The sequence below is a fragment of the Mytilus trossulus genome, chromosome 10, assembly GCF_036588685.1.
Source record: "Mytilus trossulus isolate FHL-02 chromosome 10, PNRI_Mtr1.1.1.hap1, whole genome shotgun sequence".
NCBI classification, from domain to species: domain Eukaryota; kingdom Metazoa; phylum Mollusca; class Bivalvia; order Mytilida; family Mytilidae; genus Mytilus; species Mytilus trossulus.
This window is the reverse complement of record NC_086382.1, coordinates 53,920,411-53,933,255: the sequence shown is the minus strand read 5'-3', so window position 1 is coordinate 53,933,255 and position 12,845 is coordinate 53,920,411. Positions and strand designations below refer to the sequence as shown.

At 36.7% G+C, this 12,845-nt stretch overlaps 1 protein-coding gene across 1 annotated transcript in view; it reads right to left on the bottom strand.

Annotated features, from left to right (window-relative positions):
• Window positions 1-12,507, bottom strand: part of LOC134686348 (uncharacterized) — a 49,323-nt gene extending 36,816 nt beyond the window's left edge. Inside the window, exon 1 of the mRNA XM_063546025.1 lies at window positions 12,319-12,507. The gene's annotated coding sequence lies outside the window, so the exon portion shown is untranslated. The remainder of the gene's footprint in view (window positions 1-12,318) is intronic.
• Between the last annotated feature and the right edge of the window lie 338 nt (window positions 12,508-12,845).

Sequence of the window (12,845 nt, the reverse complement as noted above, 5' to 3'; positions counted from 1 at the left end):
ATCGAGTACACACCCTGGAAAACAGAGTTAAGAGACATTGAACTTATGACAATAGTTCACACACCCTGGAAAACAGAGTTACGAGACATTGAACTTATGACAATCGAGTACACACCCTGGAAAACAGAGTTAAGAGACATTGAACTTATGACAATCGAGTACACGCCCTGGAAAACATAATTAAGAGACATTGAACTTATGACAATAGTTCACACACCCTGGAAAACAGAGTTAAGAGACATTGAACTTATGACAATCGAGTACACACCCTGGAAAACATTATTAAGAGACATTGAACTTATGACAATAGTTCACACACCCTGGAAAACAGAGTTAAGAGACATTGCACTTATGACAATAGTTCACACACCCTGGAAAACAGAGTTAAGAGACATTGAACGTATGACAATCGAGTACACACCCTGGAAAACAGAATTAAAAGACATTGAACTTATGACAATCGAGTACACTCCCTGGAAAACAGAGTTAAGAGACATTGAACTTATGACAATCGAGTACACACCCTGGAAAACAGAGTTAAGAGACATTGAACTTATGACAATCGAGTACACACCCTGGAAAACATAATTAAGAGACATTGAACTTATGACAATAGTTCATACACCCTGGAAAACAGAGTTAAGAGACATTGAACTTATGACAATCGAGTACACACCCTGGAAAACATAATTAAGAGACATTGAACTTATGACAATAGTTCACATACCCTGGAAAACAGAGTTAAGAGACATTGAACTTATGACAATCGAGTACACACCCTGGAAAACATTATTAAGAGACATTGAACTTATGACAATAGTTCACACACCCTGGAAAACAGAGTTAAGAGACATTGAACTTATGACAATCGAGTACACACCCTGGAAAACAGAGTTAAAAGACATTGAACTTATGACAATCGAGTACACACCCTGGAAAACAGAGTTAAGAGACATTGAACTTATGACAATAGTTCACACACCCTGGAAAACAGAGTTAAGAGACATTGCACTTATGACAATCGAGTACACACCCTGGAAAACAGAGTTAAGAGACATTGAACTTATGACAATCGAGTACACACCCTGGAAAACAGAGTTAAGAGACATTGAACTTATGACAATCGAGTACACACCCTGGAAAACATAATTAAGAGACATTGAACTTATGACAATAGTTCATACACCCTGGAAAACAGAGTTAAGAGACATTGAACTTATGACAATCGAGTACACACCCTGGAAAACATTATTAAGAGACATTGAACTTATGACAATAGTTCACACACCCTGGAAAACAGAGTTAAGAGACATTGAACTTATGACAATCGAGTACACACCCTGGAAAACAGAGTTAAAAGACATTGAACTTATGACAATCGAGTACACACCCTGGAAAACAGAGTTAAGAGACATTGAACTTATAACAATAGTTCACACACCCTGGAAAACAGAGTTAAGAGACATTGCACTTATGACAATAGTTCACACACCCTGGAAAACAGAGTTAAGAGACATTGAACTTATGACAATCGAGTACACACCCTGGAAAACAGAGTTAAGAGACATTGAACTTATGACAATCGAGAACACACCCTGGAAAACAGAGTTAAGAGACATTGAACTTATGACAATCGAGTACACACCCTGGAAAACAGAGTAAAGAGACATTGAACTTATGACAATCGAGTACACACCCTGGAAAACAGAGTTAAGAGACATTGAACTTATGACAATCGAGTACACACCCTGGAAAACAGAGTTAAGAGACATTGAACTTATGACAATCGAGTACACACCCTGGAAAACAGAGTAAAGAGACATTGAACTTATGACAATCGAGTACACACCCTGGAAAACAGAGTTAAGAGACATTGAACTTATGACAATCGAGTACACACCCTGGAAAACAGAGTTAAGAGACATTGAACTTATGACAATAGTTCATACACCCTGGAAAACAGAGTAAAGAGACATTGAACTTATGACAATCGAGTACACACCCTGGAAAACAGAGTTAAGAGACATTGAACTTATGACAATCGAGTACACACCCTGGAAAACAGAGTTAAGAGACATTGAACTTATGACAATCGAGTACACACCCTGGAAAACAGAGTAAAGAGACATTGAACTTATGACAATCGAGTACACACCCTGGAAAACATAATTAAGAGACATTGAACTTATGACAATAGTTCATACACCCTGGAAAACAGAGTTAAGAGACATTGAACTTATGACAATCGAGTACACACCCTGGAAAACATTATTAAGAGACATTGAACTTATGACAATAGTTCACACACCCTGGAAAACAGAGTTAAGAGACATTGAACTTATGACAATCGAGTACACACCCTGGAAAACAGAGTTAAAAGACATTGAACTTATGACAATCGAGTACACACCCTGGAAAACATAATTAAGAGACATTGAACTTATGACAATCGAGTACACACCCTGGAAAACAGAGTTAAGAGACATTGAACTTATGACAATCGAGTACACACCCTGGAAAACAGAGTTAAGAGACATTGAACTTATGACAATAGTTCACACAGCCTGGAAAACAGAGTTGAGAGACATTGAACTTATGACAATCGAGTACACACCCTGGAAAACATAATTAAGAGACATTGAACTTATGACAATAGTTCACACACCCTGGAAAACAGAGTTAAGAGACATTGAACTTATGACAATCGAGTACACACCCTGGAAAACAGAGTTAAAAGACATTGAACTTATGACAATCGAGTACACACCCTGGAAAACATAATTAAGAGACAATGAACTTATGACAATCGAGTACACACCCTGGAAAACAGAGTTAAGAGACATTGAACTTATGACAATCGAGTACACACCCTGGAAAACATAATTAAGAGACATTGAACTTATGACAATAGTTCACACACCCTGGAAAACAGAGTTAAGAGACATTGAACTTATGACAATCGAGTACACGCCCTGGAAAACATAATTAAGAGACATTGAACTTATGACAATAGTTCACACACCCTGGAAAACAGAGTTAAGAGACATTGAACTTATGACAATCGAGTACACACCCTGGAAAACAGAGTTAAGAGACATTGAACTAATGACAATAGTTCACACACCCTGGAAAACAGAGTTAAAAGACATTGAACTTATGACAATCGAGTACACACCCTGGAAAACAGAGTTAAGAGACATTGAACTTATGACAATCGAGTACACACCCTGGAAAACAGAGTTAAGAGACATTGAACTTATGACAATCGAGTAAACACCCTGGAAAACAGAGTTAAGAGACATTGAACTTATGACAATCGAGTAAACACCCTGGAAAACAGAGTTAAGAGACATTGAACTTATGACAATCGAGTACACACCCTGGAAAACACAATTAAGAGACATTGAACTTATGACAATCGAGTAAACACCCTGGAAAACAGAGTTAAGAGACATTGAACTTATGACAATCGAGTAAACACCCTGGAAAACAGAGTTAAGAGACATTGAACTTATGACAATCGAGTACACACCCTGGAAAACAGAGTTAAGAGACATTGAACTTATGACAATCGAGTACACACCCTAGAAAACAGAGTTAAGAGACATTGAACTTATGACAATCGAGTAAACACCCTGGAAAACAGAGTTAAGAGACATTGAACTTATGACAATAGTTCACACACCCTGGAAAACAGAGGTAAAAGACATTGAACTTATGACAATAGTTCACACACCCTGGAAAACAGAGTTAAAAGACATTGAACTTATGACAATCGAGTACACACCCTGGAAAACAGAGTTAAGAGACATTGAACTTATGACAATCGAGTACACACCCTGGAAAACAGAGTTAAGAGACATTGAACTTATGACAATCGAGTACACACCCTGGAAAACATTATTAAGAGACATTGAACTTATGACAATCGAGTACACACCCTGGAAAACAGAGTTAAGAGACATTGAACTTATGACAATCGAGTACACACCCTGGAAAACATTATTAAGAGACATTGAACTTATGACAATAGTTCACACACCCTGGAAAACAGAGTTAAGAGACATTGCACTTATGACAATAGTTCACACACCCTGGAAAACAGAGTTAAGAGACATTGAACTTATGACAATCGAGTACACACCCTGGAAAACATTATTAAGAGACATTGAACTTATGACAATAGTTCACACACCCTGGAAAACAGAGTTAAGAGACATTGAACTTATGACAATCGAGTACACACCCTGGAAAACAGAGTTAAAAGACATTGAACTTATGACAATCGAGTACACTCCCTGGAAAACAGAGTAAAGAGACATTGAACTTATGACAATCGAGTACACACCCTGGAAAACAGAGTTAAGAGACATTGAACTTATGACAATCGAGTACACACCCTGGAAAACATAATTAAGAGACATTGAACTTATGACAATAGTTCATACACCCTGGAAAACAGAGTTAAGAGACATTGAACTTATGACAATCGAGTACACACCCTGGAAAACATTATTAAGAGACATTGAACTTATGACAATCGAGTACACACCCTGGAAAACAGAGTTAAGAGACATTGAACTTATGACAATCGAGTTCACACCCTGGAAAACAGAGTTAAGAGACATTGAACTTATGACAATCGAGTACATACCCTGGAAAACAGAGTTAAGAGACATTGAACTTATGACAATCGAGTACACACCCTGGAAAACAGAGTTAAGAGACATTGAACTTATGACAATCGTTCACACACCCTGGAAAACAGAGTTAAGAGACATTGAACTTATGACAATCGAGTTCACACCCTGGAAAACAGAGTTAAGAGACATTGAACTTATGACAATCGTTCACACACCCTGGAAAACAGAGTTAAGAGACATTGAACTTATGACAATCGAGTACACACCCTGGAAAACAGAGTTAAGAGACATTGAACTTATGACAATCGAGTACACACCCTGGAAAACACAATTAAGAGACATTGAATTTATGACAATCGAGTACACACCCTGGAAAACAGAGTTAAGAGACATTGAACTTATGACAATCGAGTACACACCCTGGAAAACATTATTAAGAGACATTGAACTTATGACAATCGAGTACACACCCTGGAAAACAGAGTTAAGAGACATTGAACTTATGACAATCGAGTACACACCCTGGAAAACATTATTAAGAGACATTGAACTTATGACAATAGTTCACACACCCTGGAAAACAGAGTTAAGAGACATTGCACTTATGACAATAGTTCACACACCCTGGAAAACAGAGTTAAGAGACATTGAACTTATGACAATCGAGTACACACCCTGGAAAACATTATTAAGAGACATTGAACTTATGACAATAGTTCACACACCCTGGAAAACAGAGTTAAGAGACATTGAACTTATGACAATCGAGTACACACACTGGGTACACTGGAAAACAGAGTTAAAAGACATTGAACTTATGACAATCGAGTACACACCCTGGAAAACAGAGTTAAGAGACATTGAACTTATGACAATCGAGTACACACCCTGGAAAACAGAGTTAAGAGACATTGAACTTATGACAATAGTTCACACACCCTGGAAAACAGAGTTAAGAGACATTGAACTTATGACAATCGAGTACACACCCTGGAAAACAGAGTTAAGAGACATTGAACTTATGACAATAGTCCACACACCCTGGAAAACAGAGTTAAGAGACATTGAACTTATGACAATCGAGTACACACCCTGGAAAACATTATTAAGAGACATTGAACTTATGACAATAGTTCACACACCCTGGAAAACAGAGTTAAGAGACATTGAACTTATGACAATAGTTCACACACCCTGGAAAACAGAGTTACGAGACATTGAACTTATGACAATCGAGTACACACCCTGGAAAACAGAGTTAAGAGACATTGAACTTATGACAATCGAGTACACGCCCTGGAAAACATAATTAAGAGACATTGAACTTATGACAATAGTTCACACACCCTGGAAAACAGAGTTAAGAGACATTGAACTTATGACAATCGAGTACACACCCTGGAAAACATTATTAAGAGACATTGAACTTATGACAATAGTTCACACACCCTGGAAAACAGAGTTAAGAGACATTGCACTTATGACAATAGTTCACACACCCTGGAAAACAGAGTTAAGAGACATTGAACGTATGACAATCGAGTACACACCCTGGAAAACAGAGTTAAAAGACATTGAACTTATGACAATCGAGTACACTCCCTGGCAAACAGAGTTAAGAGACATTGAACTTATGACAATCGAGTACACACCCTGGAAAACAGAGTTAAGAGACATTGAACTTATGACAATCGATTACCCTGGAAAACATAATTAAGAGACATTGAACTTATGACAATAGTTCATACACCCTGGAAAACAGAGTTAAGAGACATTGAACTTATGACAATCGAGTACACACCCTGGAAAACATAATTAAGAGACATTGAACTTATGACAATAGTTCACATACCCTGGAAAACAGAGTTAAGAGACATTGAACTTATGACAATCGAGTACACACCCTGGAAAACATTATTAAGAGACATTGAACTTATGACAATAGTTCACACACCCTGGAAAACAGAGTTAAGAGACATTGAACTTATGACAATCGAGTACACACCCTGGAAAACAGAGTTAAAAGACATTGAACTTATGACAATCGAGTACACACCCTGGAAAACAGAGTTAAGAGACATTGAACTTATGACAATAGTTCACACACCCTGGAAAACAGAGTTAAGAGACATTGCACTTATGACAATAGTTCACACACCCTGGAAAACAGAGTTAAGAGACATTGAACTTATGACAATCGAGTACACACCCTGGAAAACAGAGTTAAGAGACATTGAACTTATGACAATCGAGTACACACCCTGGAAAACATAATTAAGAGACATTGAACTTATGACAATAGTTCATACACCCTGGAAAACAGAGTTAAGAGACATTGAACTTATGACAATCGAGTACACACCCTGGAAAACATTATTAAGAGACATTGAACTTATGACAATAGTTCACACACCCTGGAAAACAGAGTTAAGAGACATTGAACTTATGACAATCGAGTACACACCCTGGAAAACAGAGTTAAAAGACATTGAACTTATGACAATCGAGTACACACCCTGGAAAACAGAGTTAAGAGACATTGAACTTATGACAATAGTTCACACACCCTGGAAAACAGAGTTAAGAGACATTGCACTTATGACAATAGTTCACACACCCTGGAAAACAGAGTTAAGAGACATTGAACTTATGACAATCGAGTACACACCCTGGAAAACAGAGTTAAGAGACATTGAACTTATGACAATCGAGAACACACCCTGGAAAACAGAGTTAAGAGACATTGAACTTATGACAATCGAGTACACACCCTGGAAAACAGAGTAAAGAGACATTGAACTTATGACAATCGAGTACACACCCTGGAAAACAGAGTTAAGAGACATTGAACTTATGACAATCGAGTACACACCCTGGAAAACAGAGTTAAGAGACATTGAACTTATGACAATCGAGTACACACCCTGGAAAACAGAGTAAAGAGACATTGAACTTATGACAATCGAGTACACACCCTGGAAAACAGAGTTAAGAGACATTGAACTTATGACAATCGAGTACACACCCTGGAAAACAGAGTTAAGAGACATTGAACTTATGACAATAGTTCATACACCCTGGAAAACAGAGTAAAGAGACATTGAACTTATGACAATCGAGTACACACCCTGGAAAACAGAGTTAAGAGACATTGAACTTATGACAATCGAGTACACACCCTGGAAAACAGAGTTAAGAGACATTGAACTTATGACAATCGAGTACACACCCTGGAAAACAGAGTAAAGAGACATTGAACTTATGACAATCGAGTACACACCCTGGAAAACATAATTAAGAGACATTGAACTTATGACAATAGTTCATACACCCTGGAAAACAGAGTTAAGAGACATTGAACTTATGACAATCGAGTACACACCCTGGAAAACATTATTAAGAGACATTGAACTTATGACAATAGTTCACACACCCTGGAAAACAGAGTTAAGAGACATTGAACTTATGACAATCGAGTACACACCCTGGAAAACAGAGTTAAAAGACATTGAACTTATGACAATCGAGTACACACCCTGGAAAACATAATTAAGAGACATTGAACTTATGACAATCGAGTACACACCCTGGAAAACAGAGTTAAGAGACATTGAACTTATGACAATCGAGTACACACCCTGGAAAACAGAGTTAAGAGACATTGAACTTATGACAATAGTTCACACACCCTGGAAAACAGAGTTGAGAGACATTGAACTTATGACAATCGAGTACACACCCTGGAAAACATAATTAAGAGACATTGAACTTATGACAATAGTTCACACACCCTGGAAAACAGAGTTAAGAGACATTGAACTTATGACAATCGAGTACACACCCTGGAAAACAGAGTTAAAAGACATTGAACTTATGACAATCGAGTACACACCCTGGAAAACATAATAAAGAGACATTGAACTTATGACAATCGAGTACACACCCTGGAAAACAGAGTTAAGAGACATTGAACTTATGACAATCGAGTACACACCCTGGAAAACATAATTAAGAGACATTGAACTTATGACAATAGTTCACACACCCTGGAAAACAGAGTTAAGAGACATTGAACTTATGACAATCGAGTACACGCCCTGGAAAACATAATTAAGAGACATTGAACTTATGACAATAGTTCACACACCCTGGAAAACAGAGTTAAGAGACATTGAACTTATGACAATCGAGTACACACCCTGGAAAACATTATTAAGAGACATTGAACTTATGAAAATAGTTCACACACCCTGGAAAACAGAGTTAAGAGACTTTGAACTTATGACAATAGTTCACACACCCTGGAAAACAGAGTTACGAGACATTGAACTTATGACAATCGAGTACACACCCTGGAAAACAGAGTTAAGAGACATTGAACTTATGACAATCGAGTACACGCCCTGGAAAACATAATTAAGAGACATTGAACTTATGACAATAGTTCACACACCCTGGAAAACAGAGTTAAGAGACATTGAACTTATGACAATCGAGTACACACCCTGGAAAACAGAGTTAAGAGACATTGAACTTATGACAATAGTTCATACACCCTGGAAAACAGAGTAAAGAGACATTGAACTTATGACAATCGAGTACACACCCTGGAAAACAGAGTTAAGAGACATTGAACTTATGACAATCGAGTACACACCCTGGAAAACATAATTAAGAGACATTGAACTTATGACAATAGTTCATACACCCTGGAAAACAGAGTTAAGAGACATTGAACTTATGACAATCGAGTACACACCCTGGAAAACATTATTAAGAGACATTGAACTTATGACAATAGTTCACACACCCTGGAAAACAGAGTTAAGATACATTGAACTTATGACAATCGAGTACACACCCTGGAAAACAGAGTTAAGAGACATTGAACTTATGACAATCGAGTACACACCCTGGAAAACAGAGTTAAGAGACATTGAACTTATGACAATAGTTCACACACCCTGGAAAACAGAGTTAAAAGACATTGAACTTATGACAATCGAGTACACACCCTGGAAAACAGAGTTAAGAGACATTGAACTTATGACAATCGAGTACACACCCTGGAAAACAGAGTTAAGAGACATTGAACTTATGACAATCGAGTAAACACCCTGGAAAACAGAGTTAAGAGACATTGAACTTATGACAATCGAGTAAACACCCTGGAAAACAGAGTTAAGAGACATTGAACTTATGACAATCGAGTACACACCCTGGAAAACAGAGTTAAGAGACATTGAACTTATGACAATCGAGTAAACACCCTGGAAAACAGAGTTAAGAGACATTGAACTTATGAAAATAGTTCACACACCCTGGAAAACAGAGGTAAAAGACATTGAACTTATGACAATAGTTCACACACCCTGGAAAACAGAGTTAAAAGACATTGAACTTATGACAATCGAGTACACACCCTGGAAAACAGAGTTAAGAGACATTGAACTTATGACAATCGAGTACACACCCTGGAAAACAGAGTTAAGAGACATTGAACTTATGACAATCGAGTACACACCCTGGAAAACATTATTAAGAGACATTGAACTTATGACAATCGAGTACACACCCTGGAAAACAGAGTTAAGAGACATTGAACTTATGACAATCGAGTACACACCCTGGAAAACAGAGTTAAGAGACATTGAACTTATGACAATCGAGTACACACCCTGGAAAACAGAGTTAAAAGACATTGAACTTATGACAATCGAGTACACACCCTGGAAAACAGAGTTAAGAGACATTGAACTTATGACAATAGTTCACAAACCCTGGAAAACAGAGTTAAGAGACATTGAACTTATGACAATCGAGTACACACCCTAGAAAACATTATTAAGAGACATTGAACTTATGACAATCGAGTACACACCCTGGAAAACAGAGTTAAGAGACATTGAACTTATGACAATCGAGTACACACCCTGGAAAACAGAGTTAAGAGACATTGAACTTATGACAATCGAGTACACACCCTGGAAAACAGAGTTAAGAGACATTGAACTTATGAAAATCGAGTACACACCCTGGAAAACATAATTAAGAGACATTGAACTTATGACAATCGAGTACACACCCTGGAAAACAGAGTTGAGAGACATTGAACTTATGACAATCGAGTACACACCCTGGAAAACAGAGTTGAGAGACATTGAACTTATGACAATCGAGTACACACCCTGGAAAACAGAGTTAAGAGACATTGAACTTATGACAATCGAGTACACACCCTGGAAAACAGAGTTAAGAGACATTGAACTTATGACAATCGAGTACACACCCTGGAAAACATAATTAAGAGACATTGAACTTATGACAATCGAGTACACACCCTGGAAAACATAGTTAAGAGACATTGAACTTATGACAATCGAGTACACACCCTGGAAAACAGAGTTAAGAGACATTGAACTTATGACAATCGAGTACACAAACACATCATGTTCATAAAGTTACCTGTAGTGTTCTATTCAACATTTTACTTACCAGCATTGAACGTATATACTTGTCAGTTTTGCTCTTCTTCGATTGAGGATAAAAACTAATCCAATGGTTGCTGTTGTATGAATACATATATTTGTGTAGAAATTTGAAGATAGTTGTGTAAAAAAAGAGACGAAAAATACACCAAAGGTATATTTTACTCATAAGTCAAAAACAAACTGATAAAGTCATGGAAAACAAAAAAAATGCCAAAATTCAAATAACAGAAAATATGCGAACTCTGAAATTTTTTTTTAATATAATTCTCTCTTTTTAAATAACAATCTATACCATGACTGAATCAGAAGAATGACACGGCAACACACATACATTGTCGTCTTTGAAATTCGATGACGAATGTCAGGGAAGGTCCTCAGTAAACTCAGCTTTAACAAGCATGACGACTCAAAACAACAAAAAAAGTAAAAGCAAAAAATGACATTGAATGAAAGAAGATTTTTTAAAACTAGAGGTTTTCTTTTTGTCATTAAAAAGTTTGTCCCTTGTTTGTCATTAAAAAGTTTGTTCCCTACTTTTTGTTCTATTCCCTCGCAGCTGGTAAAGTTACATCCATCAACATTTTACAATTAACATGATTACATAAATAAAATTTATAAATCAACCGCTAGACTTTAAAAGTTGTGATGTTCTTTTAAAAGGATACATGCAGCTATGACAACATAATTTGTATAGTATTTCATTAACAAATAAGCACGCTATGGATTTAAATCATTTTTGAAGGTTGTATGGTGGGCTATACATGTAGTTGCTAGATGAAGTTTCTGTGTCATTATGTCATACCACATCTTCTCATCTTTTATTATTTATACTACATTGTAGGTCTACAAACATGTACCATTCTGTTTCATGTTATTTTGAGTATATCATTTTGTATGACCCGATTGTCATACTCCTCTGAAGCCATTCATCTTTTGTGGAGGGTATTTTTTTTTTTTATTATTCTAGTTGTTTGATTCTTTTCCTGAGAAATATGATTTTTGTTTTAGATGGAATTAAATACAACAGTTTTTTCCATTGAATAAGACATTGAAGTTCAAAAACATTTATCTTAAAGCTGTTTCATATTGGCATTATTCTTTTCTAAAGTTAAGAAACATGTTTCCTTTGAATGAAACACACGCCATATAAAAATATAAATGTTAATGACTCACTATAATATTACCATTTATTTTATGGGTTCTGTTGTGTTGATTGCCATCTGTATGATTAAGCGGCGGCGCGGTTATACCATTTAGAGGAACTTGATGTGATATGTGCTGAATAGTTGTAATACCAATACTGTTATGGCGATGAGTTGTTGAACTGCGACCACTTAGATGTGTGGTGGTATTTTCATTTGCACAATTGTAGCCAGACAATAGAAAAAACAGAAGGATTCTACAAATAAAAGATTTTTTTTTTTAACTGGTAAACAATACATGTACGTTGTTTTTCGTAACAAGCTACTTCAAGGTGTTTGTGCACTTGCAAAAATGACTGAATTCGATTGTGAACGATTAAATGGTTTCTTCTGTGATTTAAAAGCCAGGATTTGATGGAAGCTTTGAAATGTTCAGGAGCTTTTTTCAGTTAGTTAGTACTCATGGAGAGCAAAAGCTCTCATGCATTCTGATCATTCTCTATAATATCTTTTTTGATATAATTCGTATTTATACATTGCCGGTATTATTGTACCACTTTGGTTGATAT